The sequence below is a fragment of the Canis lupus genome, chromosome 31, assembly GCF_048164855.1.
Source record: "Canis lupus baileyi chromosome 31, mCanLup2.hap1, whole genome shotgun sequence".
Lineage (NCBI taxonomy): Eukaryota > Metazoa > Chordata > Mammalia > Carnivora > Canidae > Canis > Canis lupus.
The window spans coordinates 31,076,068-31,094,681 of record NC_132868.1 but is presented as its reverse complement, the minus strand read 5'-3'; the positions used below and the strand labels follow the sequence as shown (position 1 = coordinate 31,094,681).

At 33.8% G+C, this 18,614-nt stretch overlaps 1 long non-coding RNA gene across 2 annotated transcripts in view; it reads right to left on the bottom strand.

Annotated features, from left to right (window-relative positions):
- LOC140622253 (uncharacterized) overlaps positions 1-18,614 on the bottom strand; it is a 196,669-nt gene that overhangs the window by 79,001 nt on the left and 99,054 nt on the right. For both annotated transcript variants that reach the window (XR_012022006.1, XR_012022005.1), the window contains exon 2: positions 16,463-16,583. This is a non-coding gene — a long non-coding RNA (uncharacterized lncRNA). The remainder of the gene's footprint in view (positions 1-16,462; positions 16,584-18,614) is intronic.

Sequence of the window (18,614 nt, the reverse complement as noted above, 5' to 3'; positions counted from 1 at the left end):
ACAGAGACAACCCTGGCAGTTTTCAGTTATTCAATCCTCAAATGCTCAAAATGACCACTCAGGAGATTAAACTTCTAGCCCATATTTTAGTCATTATTAGGAAAAATATACATATATCTATGTTCATATATGTACTGTACATGTGTATGTTTTATACAAACATGTATACACATATAATACTGAAGGTAATTCACAACATAGTCAGTTTGTTAATATCCACATTGCTTATTATTTAAGATTCCTTTGTGTTTTTTGTTTTTTTTTTTTAGATTTTATTTATTTATTCATAAAGACACAGCTAGAGAGAGAGAGGCAGAGACACAGGCAGAGGGAGAAGCAGGCTCCATGCAGGGAGCCTGATGTGGGACTCGATCCTGGGTCTCCAAGATCACACCCTGGGCTGCAGGTGGCGCTAAACCGCTGCACCACCGGGGCTGCCCAAGATTCCTTTGTGTAACTAAAAGTCAACCTTATATTTACAAATACATAGCTGATAATTTTCTTAAAAAGATTTATTTATTTAATTTAGGGAAGAGAGGGACAGAGAGAGAAACCCAAGCAGACCTCCATGATAGGAACCTGCGATCATGACCTGAGCTGAAACCAAGAATCTGACGCTTACAGAGTTGCACCACCCGGGTGCTTCTAGCTGATAAAAATTTTAAACTAATTGATGTTTTCTTGTAAATTTTTAGGTACTCTTATTTTTCCTTTACTTTAACCTTTCTAAAAATTGTATATAATTTGTTCCTGATGTACATGCAACAAAATAGATGTTTAAATAAACATGAGAAACAAGAAAAACTTATTTTTGTTTTGTTAATATTTGAATAGTAAAAATACATCATAGTATTAAGGATTTTAGCCACATGCTTTCCAACAGTGATATGTAAAATGAAATATACACACACAAATATATATATATGTAATCTTATATACATGTATATATTTTGATGCCTTTACTGTAGTTAAGACAAAAGCTACCATGATTTAAATGACCTATCCTCTATATGTGTTTGTTTTTTGTATATTAGAATATTTTAATAAAAAATACATGAACATTGGGACGCCTGGGTGGCTCAGCAGATGAGCGTCTGCCTTCAGCCCAGGACGTGATCCTGGAGACCCAGGATCAAGTCCCACATCGGGCTCCCTGCATGGAGCCTGCTTCTCCCTGTGCCTGTGTCTCTGCCTCTCTCATGAACAAATAAATAAAATTTTTTTTAAAAACATGAACAAACCTTGAAATCACCTTAAAATTGATAAAGTATATTAACAGATTAAATAAAGTTACTTTCTACCAAATATTACCGACATGAAGAAGTGCCATAAGAAGATGACACAGTTTAAATAACTGGGGCATAAAGATCATAGGAAGAGGAATGATGGTAAAATGAGAGTAGAGAAGAAAAATGGATGATTTATATATAATGTATGTATGTAAATCTCATATGTATAATTTGTAATACACATATAAAGTGTAATCTATAATATATAAATATACAAATTTGTATAAAATTTAAATATATAACCAAAATGTTAGGACTAGTTAAGTCTGGGTTATGGATATTAGAGTTAAGGTTGTGAGACTAAGCCCACGTGGGGCTCTGATTTCAGCACAGAGTCTGCTTCAAACTCTCTCTCTTCCTATCCCTCTCCCCCTCCCCCTGCTTGCACCCTCTCTCTAAAATAAATAAATATAATCTTCAAGAAAGAAAATATTTTTAAAAGATCCCAAAAACCAAAAACGAAATCTTAGGACTCTAATCTTGACATGAGGATCCGGGAAGGTTCTGCTCCCCACCATCCCCCAAAATCTTCTCTCAACCCAGAGAACCTCTTCAAAAAGATCACAAAGAAAGCAAACATTATTGAGTAAGCAATAAGCCAGAATATATCCTAGTGATCAAGCCAGAAAACTAAAACTGTTTCTCTGTATCTTTTCTTCTCCTTCTCCCTAGTGCCAATTACTAAACCAATTCTGTGCAAGCTTAAACAGGTGTCTCCTTTTTTTTGAAATCCCTACTGCTACCTCCTAAATTCAATAAATCGTCATCTTTGGATTAGTAAAGCAGTCTCAAAAACTGTCTCCCTACTCACCAAGCCTATTGTACATAGCTACTTTTCTGTACAAACTGGAATTATGCTTCCGAGATAAAAATAAATGTTTCTTAAATCTGTTACATTTAGTATGATTTTAAGACATCCCACATTTCTTTCTGTTCTTAAATTGTTTCTTCTACCGGGTACATGTGCTTTCTACATGTGCTTTCTTCTCTTTCTACCACTTTTCTGTTATTTTTATTGTATACTTCCTGAGCAGACCTTTATTCTGAGATTACAGGGCTTCCGTGGCCAGTGCCTCTCTAACCTCCCAGGGTTCACATGAGTTACTGCAACACCCTGCATTTATTATATCAAACTTACACTGCCTTGAAATTAACTGAACTTTGTGCTATTCACTAAAAGCTCAATGAATACAAGGAATACATTTATCCTTTGCCTGCTTCAGCCACATATTATATCCCTAGTGACTATTAGTGTCTGCCTGGAAAAACCTCATAAATATCTGTTGATTTATAGTAAATACTTAAGATAGTAAATGGTTAAACTACTATAATTAGTTTCCGAGTCTTCAATCACATTTCTGTAAGGAAAAAAATGAACTTTGGTACATGATAGTTCATTAGCCATCACTGGAAGTTAACAAAGGGAAACAAATATCTGACACATACGCTCTGAAGAACAAACTTTGATGAACAGAAGAAAGACAGCTAAAGAAAAATTAAAACCATTTAAAGAGAAGTGACTTGGCCATATGTTCAAGATCATGACATTAAATCCATGCTTTTGGAAGATAATATGCTTTTTAGGGACCCACTTTTGACCCCTACTTGGTATTTTCTTTTCACATATTGCCTACTGTTTATCTTACACTCTCTCAGATTAGTATAATGTCTCCCAAAATAGGGCATGATGGACAAAACTGGTCAAAAGGTTTGAATACTTAAAAGTAACCTTTTGGAGTAGAATGAATTTTTTTAATCTCTATTTTATGGATGAGCAAAGTGATCTTCAAAGCGATTGAAGCACAGGCCCGAGATCACATATTTAGTAGCAACAAAACTTCTGATTCAAATCCAAGGATGTATTCTAATTGCTACCACTCTTGAATCTCTACTTTTCAAAAGTAAGCATTATTACTTTTCACATTCTATAATTATATTTCATCTAGAAGCAGAAACTTTTAAAACCATGTGAATCCATCATATATTTATTTATTCTTAGCAGCTCCATTTTAAATACCCATTTTAGAATTAAAATGAATATACTATATTATCTTCTCTTTCAAAGCTATTAATGTTTAATTATGAAGATAGCTATTAGAATATTTTATATAAGTATCTCAAAATATATTGATGAAAGCTATATTAAAAATTAATTGTAAAATTAAAATTTTAAACTCTGTCTAATGTGGATGAATAAAACCTGAAGATTCTAAATGCCTAAGATGTACAATAAACATGGCATTACATATCAAAAGGAAAAATATCTCCACTTTATATCAAAATTCCCGTTAAATCAAGCATTTAAAATAAAAAATTAGAAGCCATAAAAGTATAAGAAAAAACAGGAAGTTATGTACTATATACCATATATAAGTTTTGTACGAGTAGCACATGTGTCCATTAGTACAAAAAATTCTTTCTGCTCGGAAACCATACATAGAAACAAAATACTCAATAATTTCTCCAAGGCAAAAATCATCCACTATAAATAAAGCTGAAATTAAAGTGAAAACACCGCAGGGGGAGGGGTGGAGTATTTGTAAAACTTACAGATAAATGGCTGTAATATAAAAAAGAACAACCCACTTGAAAAATATGAAAAGGGTATAAACCTACAGTTTGGAGAAAAGTAATTTAAATAGATTTTAAACAGGGACACCTGGGTGGCTCAGTGGTTGAGCATCTGCCTTTGGCTCAGGTCATGATCTCCGGGTCCTGGCATCAAGTCTCACATCAGACTCCCCAGGGGAAGCCTGCCTCTCCTTCTGCCAATGTCCCTGCCACTCCCTCTGTGTCTCTCATGAATATATAAAATCTTTAAAAAATAAAAATAAAAAATAGATTTTAAACAGGAGGATAAAGAACATATCCTATAATTAAATAAATTTACAAGACTATTTTTTCATTTGTCAGAATAAAGATCAAGATTAATAATATACACTATGTAATAGTGTATAGAACCAGATATTCTCCTAATTCTTTAAAAATGAGAATATAAATTGTTTGGACTCCCAAAAAGGGTATTTAGGCATTATTTATCAAGTTTAAAATGAGCATAGTTTTGTAACTGATGTAGGAATGAGTTAGGGGCAGATGGGGCTAAGCAGGGAAAGATAAGGGAAAGGCCCAGAGTCAGGCACCCAGAAATCTGTGGGCTCCCATAAACCCCAAGGACTCCGAAATGCCCAGAGTCGGGCTCCTATCCATCCCATGAAAACAGAGATAAGACAATAAAAACATAGAAAAATAATAAACTTGGCTCCCTAGCTCCAAAATGTTAGGGGGTATCCCCCTTTAATGGCTACTAATCACAGAAACTCCCCAGACCACAAAGAAATATGTCATTTGGGTGTTATCAATAGTCCCTGCTCAAACCAAGACTGCAGAGGAATCTCAAGGCCATGGGCTCCCTGGTTAGGTTCTCAATAAAAGACAGACCATAAAAGCCCTCAGGGGCAACCCTGTGGGGACCCCTCTCACTTCCGAGAGCTTTCTCTGTATCTCTTGCTTAACAAACTTCTATCACTTTGCTCACTCTCTGTTGTCCGGGAGATTCATTCTTCGGCTCCGTGAGACAGGAACCAAGCTCTCCTGTATCATCACAGTATACTCCTTTATAAGAATTTATCCTACTGCTACTGTAAACTTGCACAAAATATTGTATGTTAAGGGACATTCAATATGGCACTCTTCGTAATGAAGAAAGATTAGATTTGATGCCAACATAAGTGTATTATTAAATAATGAAGCATCGAATAAATTATAGGACTTTAATATGATGGTAGCTATGTAGCTCATTCAAAAGAATGAGACTTTTCTTTTTCCTTCCATATATAAGTGGAAAATATATCAAAGATATGCCTAAGTGGAGAAAAGAAACAAAAGAGCGCCAAAGTATGCGCACCTATGTTTAGGAATGACAATATAAATATATTCATAAATGTTGTCATATGCACGGAGTGCTTTGCATGGATACGGAACACCCCACAGGGGCATTACTATCCCAGACCTGAGCAACCGGGCCCTGTCTCAGCTCCTCTCTGCTGCTTGGGGCTAGCTCCCAGGAGGAGACTGAGAACTACATGAGCCCTGGCGCTCTTTTTCAGCTGGATATGCTCCAACCCTCGGCTCTGCGTGGGGTTGCCTTGATGGATGCCCTGAGAATGTGGGGGACTTGCTGTGTGTGCTCCTCCCTGGTCACCGGCCCCAGATCCCACATAACTAATTGTAGGATCTATGAGGCCTTTCTTTCCTAGGATCACTTTAGAATGGTTTGCCAGGATGGCGTTAAAATGATAGTTCTGATGAACTCTCCAGCAGGAGGAGGAGTTTTGGACACCAAAGGAGTCAGGAGTTGTAGACACAGGACTACTTTTAGCAGAATGCCTACACACATTTGCCGACCTTCAGACTGGAGCACCGAGTGGGTCTCTGCCCCGGGTTTCACCTGAACTCTGGAGGGAGCCACTCACAGCTGCTGGTGTCCTTTGAGGCTTTGTCTGAAGAGGAACGGATGCTCCTTGTGCTTGAAGAGGCCACTCTGCCTGCCCCATTTATGGGCTCTTGCCTATCCTTTCAGTTGCATTCAGTGGAGACAGGGATTGAATTAACATGAAAGTCCCCACATGCAACCTCTTGAGAAGTTAAAGGGAAGACCTTGTAGGATGATACCTTGTTTTGAATGTAAGCTACAAACTTCTAAATGGTAAATTTAGCATGGCTGGAAAGTGAATGATTGTTCATTGCCTGAAAATTCTGGGCAAGACTTGCATCTGTGGTCATCATCAGGAAAGCTCCCTAACAACCTCTGATAGAGTAAATGGAAGCCAGTATTCACAAATGTCACGATGGATAATGAAAAGTCATTAATGATGCAACCAGATATAAATAAATAAGAAGGAACCTCATATGCAAGAAGTTCTATGTAGAAAAAGCTCCAAATGGCCATGCATTGTAACAGCATTGCTACATTTTTCTTTAGGTGGGATGTATAAAATTAGCCAGGAATGACCATTTGACAATAAAGAACACCAAGAAATAGCTACTGGACCTGAACAGCAAGAGATGGTGCTTAGAAAGAATCTTCATATGCATTGATTGGCAAAATCAAGTATCTAAGTTCTTCATTCATTATTCTAATTTTTTAAAAAATAAGAATGTTCCTTTTTCCCACCCCTCACTGGGGGGAAAATAGAATACCATACAAATTCCTCATCTAGCCTTTTTTTACTCAATGTCTAAATCAGAAATAATTCTTAATCAATATATACACACACTCTGATAACCATCAGTTTGTTCTCTATAGTTAAGAGTCTGTTTCTTGGGCAGCCCCAGTAGCTCAGTGGTTTAGTGCTGCCTTCAGCCCAGGGCATGATCCTGGAGACCTGGGATCAAGTCCCACGTCGGGCTCCCTGCCTGGAGCCTGCTTCTTCCTCTGTCTGTGTCTCTGCCTCTCTCTCTCTCTCTCTCTGTCTTTCATGAATAAATAAATAAAATTAAAAAAAAAAGTCTGTTTCTTGGTTTCTCTCCCTCATTTCTGTCCTTTGCTCATTTGTTTTGTTTCCTAAATTCCACATATGAATGAGAGCATATGGTATTTCTCTTTCTCTGACTGACTTATTTTGCTTAGTGTTATACTCTCTATATCTTTGTTGTAAATAGCAAGATTTCATTCTTTTTTAATGGCTGAATAATATTCCATTGTGTGCATATACCACACCCTCTTTATCCATTTATCTATGGATGGATATTTGGCCTGCTTTCATAGTCTGGCTATTGTAAATAATGTTGCAATAAACAGGGGTACATATAGGTTTGTTTTGTTTTGTTTTGTTTCAAATTTTTGAATCATCTATTATTTTTCAGAGTGGCTGTACCAGTTTGCAGTCCTACTAACAGCACACAAAGGTTTCTTTTTCTCCACATCCTTGCCAACACTTGTTTCTTGTGGTTTTGATTTTAGCCATTTTGACAGTGTGAGGTGCTATTTCATTGTAGTTTATTTAATTTAATTTATTTATTTATTTATTTATTTAATTTTTTCATTGTAGTTTTGATTAGCATTTCTCTAATGATGAATGATGTTTATCATCTTTGCATGTGTCTGTTTGCCATATGTATGTTTTCTTTGGAAAATGTCTATTCATGTTTTCTGCCCATTTTTTAATTGTATTATTTGGGTTTTTTGGTGTTGAGTTGTATCAATTCTTTATATATTTTTGATACTATTCTCTTATTAGGGCTAGTTTCCAAAATAGATTTTCCATTTGCAAAGATCTCTCATTTAGTAGGTTGCCTTTTAGTTTTGTTGATTGTTTCCTTTATTGTGCAAAAACTTTTTTATTTTGACGTAGTCCCAATAGTTTTACTTTTATTTTCCTTGCCTCAGAAGAGTTATCTTGAAAGATGTTGCTATGGTCAATGTCAGAAAAATCTTCTAGGATTTTTATGGTTTCCTGTCTCACATTTAGGTCCTCATTCATTTGGAATTTACCTGTGTATGGTGTAAGAAAGTGGTGCAGTTTCATTCTTCTGGATGTTGCTGTCCAGTTTTCCCAACACCATTTGTTGAAGAGACTGTCTTTTTCCCATTGCATAGTCATTCTTTCTTTGTCAAAGATTAAGTGACATATAATTATGGGTTTATTTCTGGGGTTTCTATTCTATTCCATTGATCCGAGTGTCTATTTTTATGCCAGTTCCATACTGTTTTAATTACTACTGCATTTTAATATAACTTGAAATCTGGAATTGTGATATCTCCAGTTTTGTTTTTATTTTTCAAAATCACTTTGGCTATTTGAGGCCTTTTGTGGTTCCATAAAACTTTTAGGAATGTTTGTTCTAATTCTGTTAAAAATGCTGTTGGTATTTTAATAAGGATTGAATTAAAGTCTATAGATTGCTTAATCAATAAATTATTATTACCTCACATGGACCTATGCATTTTGAGATATTTTGAAGACATATTCAATAAAAAAATATTTTCCCCACATATCCTAGAGGTTGCACTAAGCATAGGAATAGGACAGAGTGGTAGAGTAAAAATGGCAAACTTCCCTTACCTCTCTATCTTTTGTACATTTTGTTTTTTTTCTCATGTAGAGGTATTTCTTATTCAAAAATAAACATCTATTTATATTAATAAATACACTGAAAAATAATTTGGTTGCATAAATTAATATGTCTGTGTACATATGTATACACACAGTTTTGAATAACTGTTGACAATTTTCTGAAAAAATATAAATCATCAAGGTTGATAAAAAAAGAGAATACATAAATAGACCAGTGAATCAAATAAATTGGAGCAGTGTGTAATAAATCTCACTGTATCTGAAAACCTCTCAAAATGTTGAGACTTGATATTTGTACAATTAATCAACCTTTAGGTGAATCTATAACCACTTTTATGTTAAAAATATTTGATAATAAATTTGGCCCACTCATATTTTAAAGCTAGTATGATTTGAAATAATACCAAAAGAAGAGAAAAAAAAAAAAAAAACAGCCAAGAGAACGAAAATTATGTGTGAAGGTTTCTGTGAACACAGACACACCTATCATAAATAGTGACTAAAAAGTAGATAAATAGCAGTAGCACATTTAATAATAATAATATGAAATAACAATATGTGGTGACTATGTAGGATTTATTTACCAGGATGTAAAGATGATCCATATTAGCCTACTAAAATGGGGAATGAGAGAAGGCCATTTCCAAAGATGCAAAAATAATTCAATAAGTGGATATGAGTATAGAAAATATCCTGTTTAGGGACACCTGGGTGGCTCAGTTGGTTAAGCATCTGCCTTTGGCTCAGGTCATGATCCCAGAATGCTGGGATTGAGTCCCAAATCAGGCCCCCTGCTCAGCAGGAAGTCTGCTTCTCCCTCTACCCCTCTCCAGTGCTCTGATCTCTCCCTCTCATTCTCTCTTTCTCTCTCAAACAAATAAATAAAAAATAATAAAATATTTTGTTTAATGAATTTGGACCTAATCCAAAATGTGAAATAATAAGAAGTTTTGTTCTTGCTTTATAATGTCAAACATTTAGAATTTGACTACAATAAAACAGTAAAATTATTTAATGGTAATATTTGCCTTCAACTTTGTGTTTAGTTAGCCATAAGCATTTATAAGAGAAAGTATGTGTATATACATAATATAAACACAAACACAACAGAGATTAGAGTGATAGAAATGTATAAAAATTAAACCATTCTATGCATGCAATTTTCAATTATTATTATTATTTTAATATTAATCCATTCTAGAGTCTTAACATACCTGTCCTAGTCATGGCTATAAAATCTAAAGCCTTATTTTAACATTTCTCCTAGACTGAATATGTACTCTATTGCAATGATATACCATGTACACCAGCCTGATATTTCAGGGAAGAACCAGAAATTATCTTCCCTCTAGATTAGTGCTATAGGTTTCATGATATAATCTTCAAGATAGCGTACATAAAGTACGGTTGTTAAGCATATAAACTTCCATTTCAGAGAAGCATGGCTTCAAATACTATCTTAGGATATTATTTATCCTCTCTAAATATGATTTTTCTTGTGTATAAAATGGTGAGTACATATGCAACATAAATGTGATGGGATTATTAGCAAGAATAATGCATCTCAAGTGCTCATACATAACAAGTGTTAAATATATGCAGCATTTTAATATTAGGAATTCGGTCACCTGGGTGGCTTAGTTGGTTAAGTAGCCGATTCTTGATTTTGACTCAGTTCATGATATCAGGATTCTAGGATGGAGCCCAGGGTCCGGCTACACACTCAGCAGGGACTCTGCTTGAGATTCTGTCTTTTTCTCTTTGCCCCTCCCCCTACTGGCTTTCTCTCTCTCTCCCCCTTTATCTCAACTAAATACATCTTAAAAAGATGTATAATGAATTATTTTATAGCCCTCAAAATGCTTTCATTAGAAATTGAGATTTTTAAGGCAACTTCGAAGTACTCAAATCAAGATGAGATCTTTGCTCTGGTTCATTTTAAGTGTGTGATCCTTCTTTTCAATGAGACCAGGGTTGGGCCAAATAGGATTCCAAGATCCAAATAGGATTCCAGGCCAAATAGGATTTAGTACTTTGTTGTACTACCAGAGGGTACAGTAGTAGAACAAAGTACCAAAATTATGGAATTTTTTTTCCTGGTGATTCCCCAAAAAGAGAAATGCGGAAAACACCAAATGTTAGGTAGTAACTATATCAAAAGGACCAAAAGAGGTCACAACTAAGTGCGGTGAGAAATAAAGAGAAACAGTATAAATTATGCAAGAATCAAAACCACCACCACCAATTAGTCTGTAAGACATCCAGCTGTTACTACAAATATCTCGTTTTCCTGGATTAACTCTTTCTATGGACACTTCTATTTATAAGATGTTTTTAAAAAAGAACATACAGTTGTTTTTTTCCTTAGATCCTTAAGAGTTTCTAAAGCAAATAATCTTCGCAAAAGTTCCTACTTCTGTTTCATCTTCAGCATATCTTTTCTAATTTTTAATTTTTCTCTTTAAGTTTGGTACATTTTCCAACAATCTTTAATTAGTAAACTCATTTTACTTCATTTGATTTGGTGTAACCCAGCAAATGAACTTTGTTGTTACTGTTTTTAAAGAAGCAAAATTTTTAAAAATTATTTTTAAATATGTAATGTTTTCCCATCATGGTTTAAGTAGAGCAATAGGTAGATTTATTTAGAGTAATAATCTACACTTAAAGTAATTTTTTTCGGGATGCCTGAGTGGCTCAGCAGTTGACCATCTGCCTTTGGCTCAGGGCGTGATCCCGAGGTCCTGGGATAGAATTCTGCTATCGGGCTCCCAGCATGGAGCCTGCTTCTCCCTCTGCCTGTGTCTCTGCCTTTCATGAATAAATAAATAAAATCTTTAAAAAAATAAAATATTTTTGTCAACTTGACAGAGAAGAATATGGTAGCTAAAGCTGTTTTACTAAGATAGAATTTATCAGTAAAATGAACCATACAGATCAATTCAATGAATATTAATTAATAATATTATTGAAAATTAGAATATTAATCAAATAACGTTTGCAAAAAAACTTTGCCAGTTTAGAAATAGGTCATAATTACCATTAATGATGATAATATTAGTACTCCTTATACTTAGTCTTTATATTGGTTTCTAGGATTCCATAATTACTTTTTCCTGAAAGAAAAGAATGATTTTTAATTTTTGAGATATGATTCATTCAGCAACTTCTTCAGTAACTCTAGAGAAGAAGAAATCAATAAGCCAGTTAGTTAATTGTACAAAATGACTCCTCATGGAAATTTTTTTTAGATTTCTCAACTAGAGAATAATTGTGCTGCATATTGAGTATTGATAGTTTTATTGGTGCTATAATTAACCAATATTTTAATCTTTTTTGATGAGGCATAGGGAGAGTACAGCCTGTTACCTTGTTAATTGAGATCAATGTTCTGGAAACAGTGAGAACTAATAGGCACATTCATACTCTTTTCCCCATATCCTGCAATATCAAGACTAACAACATGTCAAAATGCAATGTCAATAAAATCAGAGAAAAAAAACATATGAAAAAGCAAATAACAATACTGAAGAAATAACGAAAACTAACAATCATAGAAACTATCCATAAATATTTCTTTGAAATAAAATAAAAATATCATCTATCACCTCAAATGTAACAATAGTGAAATGTGTTTTGATCACCCCTAATGTTATGGGGAAAGCACTGGCAAAGATTAAAACATGTATTTTCAAGAAGCCTCAGCCTTTGTAATGCTGAGAACATGTACAATCCCCTGAAACTAAATTTTAGATGTTAAGATAGCAAACCCATTACAATAGATAGCAGTTATATAATAATATTTCTATGCTTTCACTAACTTGAAAATTCCTTTGCTCACCTGCTATTCTGACATCCAGTTATTATTTTTACCCACTCTCACCTCTGCACTCCCAATCTTCATTCCTACATTAAAATAGGTACCAAATCCTTTCTCTCAAATCTTTCCGCTTCTTCCTATCTCCCTAGCTAATACCTAGATTCTGGCCACTATAACCCCTCATACTGTAAATGAATTTCTGTATCAAACTCTTAATCCACGTCCAGTAGTCCAATCTAACAACATTCAATTCATTCTCCACACTGCAGCTGGGATACTCTTTCTAAAATACAAATATGATAATATCAGTACTGCTTAAAAATCAGTGTACATTTCAGTACCATTGCTTCTTAGGTAAGTTCTAAAGCATTTTAAAATAGCCCAAGAATCTTACAATCTGATCCCAACTGATATATAGAACTGCTTCACCTCCCACAGACACCCTCTGCTCTTAATTTTCCAAATGCACGATGTTTAGGGACCATATTCTTTTTTTTCTCCAAGCCTTTCTTTCTTTTCCATGTCCTATTCTTTCCCCCTTTCTGTACTTAACTAGACACAATTAATTCAATTTTTACTTTTTAGCCAGCTTGTTCTGACCTTTTGAGAACTTAGAACTATATGTTCCTGTCTGATCTCAGTTTCATTCCTTTCCCAGCACTTTTCCATAGAATCGTGTACTAAGATTCGAGTATACTGATGTTAGAGATTCTGTTGTCTTATTTGTTTTGTTACAAAATTTGTTTTTCTTTTGGTTTTCTTTGGCTTCTGATGTTTTTTTTTTTTTCATTTTTTTATGTCTTCACTGGACCAAGTTCAGAACTTTGAATTTAGTCAGAATTCAATAAATATTTATTGCATAAAGCCAGAGCAATTGCAAGCTCCTCAACGATAAACCATGTGCAAGGAAGGAGGATGATATAACCCTCAATTCACACTGCATTGTTGTTGGATGAGTCTATATATTTTTCTTCTCAAAATTCCTAAAATTCTCTCCTAAATTTATTGCAAGATGTATCTAAATAAACAGCTCTTCTTCTAAATGATGCAGTAAAGGGATGCTAGGGTCAATAAAGGATAACTGATCTGTTTCCATTTCAGCTATTCAGATCATACTGATGGTGTTTAAAGAGGTACTAGGTCCTACATTCAAGAGCCCTCCAATTTCTTAACACCTCTCAAGCAAAAAGGTGATTTCAAAAAAGCAATTTCAGTAAACACTCTTCCAACAAATATTCGTTTTATGGGAGATTTTAAAATTTTTATTTTGCTTTATTTTAAGTAGCTCCTCTGTGGTTAATAGGTTGACATTCAATATATACATAATGAGATTTAATTTTCTTCACAGTGAGAAATATATATTTTTTAAATTTCTGGTCTACAACCTCAGTTTGATTTTTGAGTCTATTTGACAATTTCTTTTTTTTTAAGATTTTATTTATTTATTCATGAGAGACACAGAGAGAGAGAGAGAGGAGAGAGGGGCAGAGACACAGGCAGAGGGAGAAGCAGGCTCCATGCAGGAAGCCTGATGTGGGACTCGATCCGGGGTCTCAAGGATCACGACCTGGGCTGAAGGCAGGCGCTAAAACACTGAGCCACCCAGGCATTCCTGACAATTTCTTTTTTATTCTTGGTAAACTCCTTAGTCATATTTCTAAAAAACAAATCATTCTAGTCAGGGGTTCAACCCATCCTTACAGCATTCATTTTCAAGGCAAAAAAGAAAAAACAAAACAGACTTCTACTTCAGGTAACACCTAAGCTTATCAAATCTGAGTGATTCAGCATCTCAATTACCCACTCCACCCCTCAAATTCAAATTTATATAAATTAGTCCTTGTTTTAATCTTTTTTAGTCTCAGAGAAGGAGAGTTACTTGTCCTAATCAAATGCAATCCCTCTACATCGATCTCAATTCTTTCCCCACTGCCTTTCCTCTGGACCTTGCCCTGTCAGTCATCATGTGTCATATCTATATTGTCAGCTTCCCTTCTCTACCGCTCCTTTGCCTTCACTTGTAACAGGCTTATATTTTGTTCTTTGGGTTCTCTTTGTTCTCATCTGGAAATTAGTGTTCTCCAAACTTATTCAGGTTGCTTGCTGTCAGAATTTAGTTCCTCCCTGCCTGTTGGTCAAGGCTACTCTCAGCTTCTTGAGACTACAATTCTTGTCATTAACTCTATCTTCAAGGCCAGAAATGAAGAATTTCTTTTGCGTTGAGTCACGCATCATATGCTGGTCACCTCTCCAGAAATAGCCTAGTCTCTTTAAGGCCTTATCCAGTTAGGTTAGTTCCACTGAGAACACTTTCTCTAATCTTAAAGTCAGCTGGGTTAGGACCCTAATACTTTAGTTACATGTGCAAAATCCCCTCACAGCAGCATGTTAGTATTTGAGTAACTGGAAGAAGGTATGTCTATACCAAGGATGGGGAATCTTGGGGGTTATCTTAGGATTCAGCCTACCATACTCATTTTTACACTTCTTCCATTTTGTTCTTACTTATCTATTTGCTTTACATGTTTTGCTATACAGTGTATGGATTATTGCCTAGTATTTTTGAGTTTGTCTTTTTGCCTCCTTTCGACAATAGGAATGCTATATTTCCTTCTTAGCAAAAACAATGATGGCTATAAAGTGTTTACTTGATTTAGCTCCATTGAGGCTTATTTTTTGGTCTACATTTGTCAGGTTTGTGTGTATAAGTTATAAAGAAGATGTTTACATGTTTTTACCTTTTATTCTGTCTCCAGTTTTAAAAATAGCCTTTTATCTAATAATATTTTATGAAATAGTACACTGTTATTGGTAATTAAACACTCTAAAAGATGTATAAATGAGTTTTACAATTTATTTATTTATTATTATTAAACTTATATCATTATTAACTGAGAACATTTTGAATGCCTGATAAAGTATATTTCTACTAAGGAATTAAGATGTGCCTATCACTGTGGACATTCTCATCTCTGACTCTAATACTACAGTTAACTGCTCTCAGCCTTAAAGTGCTGAGATATTAGAGGAACATCACAAACCAAATAAATGGAAAGACATTTTAATAGCCCTTGTCCCTGGCAAGGTCTATCGTCTTGATGTAAGATTGGCCTTATCCTGCTGTGAGAGACATAGAAGATCTTTCTTTAGGTTCAATGGTGGTTCAGTGGCCTGCTGTGATTTCCTCCAAGTCAATAGTTGTCATCCAGTCTGTTGACTATCATTTGAGATAATAAATCTTGATCTTCGCCATAGTAGAAGTCAATATCCACTTAAGTTAAGAAAATCACAGTGTTTTCTTTTATTGTAAAACAGGAATTGCCTAGACCTGGCTTGACCTAATCAACTAATCTATTTCCTGTGGTGAAACCCATTCTAACATGTCTTGATTGGGTGAAAAGTGTACTATAGACAGTCACTAAAATGTCAAGATGCTGTGATGTACCTTTCAAAATACTGTTTGCAATTTAGATGTGGAAATTCTTGCAATGAAAGTTACAAACTCAGATTTACTGGCTTTACTATTGTCTATCAACTTGTGTGAAGCAAAGTATTTATTTATTTGCTAGTATTTTAATTTACCTTTAAAATATAATTGTACTTAGATTTAACTTCTAATAATTCTTCACTTTTTATTTACTATTTTGCCATGAGCATAATATTTAAAACCTAACCTTTCTGAGAAACAATTTCTTCATCTGCAAATTAGTACTAATTATACTGTTACTGTGGAAATTAAATATATTATTTCTAAATAATTTTTGGCATAGAATTCCATAGAAGGCATATCATAAAAATAGGTATTTGTTTTTATCTGGCTTAAATTCCTCATTGACTTACTGTGTACAAATAGAGTTGAGACAGGTAGTGTCCCTTCCAGATAAACCAATAATGAATTTCTCATATCAGAGTATTTTCTGGATATCCATCATCTCATTAATCACTAATTCCAAACTAGCCAAGGAGTGACTGATAATTTTTTTCTTTTGTTTAAGTTATCTAATTTCAGACAACATTGTATGTTCTGGCCATATTTTTTTTTATTTCTCTAATTGTTGTAATATATTGAAACTTTTACTCTGCCCTAGGGCATCACTACCCTCATCTTCCATTTCATACATTTAGCCAGAGCAATATTTCAAAACCACAATAATCTAGGTTTTCTAGGTTTCCATAATCTAAGTTTTCAAGGGTGGCTGCAGAAATCCATTAGCCCTCCACACACAAAATACACACATATAGAGCAAAGATGATAAGTCAAACTACTCATAGCTTACACTTATGTTGATAGTAGGAAAATAGTCCAAAGACCATTCATGGATTAGGTGGAAACTTCATAGGAAATAGGAGGATTTGCTGAGCATGATATTTTGAGTGTTGAGATCCATATTAAATTATCTGCAGAACAAGAGTACAACGTAAATATTTGGAATAGATATAGTATGTAGAGGTTCAGATATTGACAATTAGGGAATCAAAAGAAAGGAACTGAGTTTGAAATGTAGGAAAGGCATTACCTCCAGAAAATTGGGTTTACTTGAATAGGGAAAGTGTCCTTTGTAGGTGTGATGGCAAAAGAAAAGAAGGAAACAAAGCTGAGAATGAAGAATCAGGCAGAAACAAAATTTAAAAATATAATAAAAAATCAGAAAATATACAAATTCAATTCTTCAAAATGGCACAGTTGATTAAAGAACCCGTACTTCACTTTGCCAACAAAAGAGAGCACACTTAAATTAAGAAATACAATTAGCAATCCTACTAAGAATCTTATTACTATTAGTTCAGAGAATAATGTCTCCGTTATTTTTCAGTCACATCTTTATTTCTTTCATGGACCAAGATGTTCCATGTAATCTTGTATTTTTCCTGCCCAAGTCCAGGAGTTAGCCACTTCTCTTGGGTTAAAAATTATCCCTAAAGAGCAACCAAGAGCAAACGAAAACTGAAACAATATTATTGCAATCTAAATTACATCTCTTTAAACAGCCATTTATACCTAGGCAAAAATACCTCAAACTGGAAATTCAAAAACTTTAAAAAGATATGTACAAAACAAAACAAAAAAAAAAACTTAATGTGAGTTAAATAAATTAAAAAAAATTAAAAGAACAAAATAAAATCAGAAATAAATGGTGAATTTCAGGTTTCTTAAGAGAAAACAGATCAGACTAAAATTATAAAAATAAAAAATGTAAAAATAATTAAAACAAGAATAAAAAGTGAAAGATGTCATACAGAAAATGATAGATAATGCAAGCTAAAATATCTAGTATATGTATAATTGGAGTATCTGATAAAAATATGTTTTTAAAAATTACTGCTTATCTCAAAATTGGCCCAGATGATCAACTGTCAGGCCTATACTAGCTGAATTATTCGATGTTAAAGATAAAGATGAAATTCTTTGATCTTAGGCTCCAGGTAAAATATATTGTATAATGAAGAACAGAATATCCTGTTTATCCTCAGTTTCCTCTTCCACAAGACATAAGTGGATAAATATTTTTATGAAACTCAATGAAAGGAAACAAAAGCAAAAATAAACTATTGGGATTTTATCAAGATAAAAAACTTCTGTACAGTGAACAATCAACAAAACTAAAAGGCAGCCTACAGGATAGGAGAATATATTTGCAAATTACATAACTGATAAAGGGTTAGTATAAAAAATCTATAAAGAATTTAGCAAAACCAACTTAGTCAACACCAAAAAAATCAAATAATCTAGTTAAGGAATGGGAAGAAGACATGAATATACATTTTTCAAAGAAGACATCCAGATGGCTAATAGACACAGGAAAAGATACTCAACATTTCTCACCATCAGGGAAAAAGAAATCAAAACAGCAATGAGATACCATTTCACACCTGTCAGAATGACTAAACTTAACTAACATAGGAAATGACAGATATTGTTTCACACTGTTGGGAATGCAAACTGGTGTAGCTACCCTGGAAAACAGTATGAAGTTTCCTCAAAAAGTTAAAAATAGAACAACATGGAAACAAAGATGTAAAAATATTGTGTAAATGCTATGATGCTATGACATATTAGAATATAAAATTCCACTAAAAATTAAGAAAATGAGAGAGAAAAAAGGAAAAATGGAAAAGAGTTAGACTAATGTAGAAGTACTAAATTAAATTCAAAATATATCATTTAATACTGACAAAAGATTTGAAGTTTAAGAAAAGTAAAAGAGGACTAGAACTTTGTAATAGGTATTATTATAAATATAACTAGTAGATAAAAAACCTTCCTAAATACCAAAGCAAAATTTAAAATAATATTAACAAAAGACATAGAGAAAGAATAAATATAAGCTTAGTAAATGAAGCATAAGCCATATAAAAATATAAGAGAATAGGAACCAATCATTCTCGTGTTATTAATACATATATACAATACATAAATGGATTTGATTC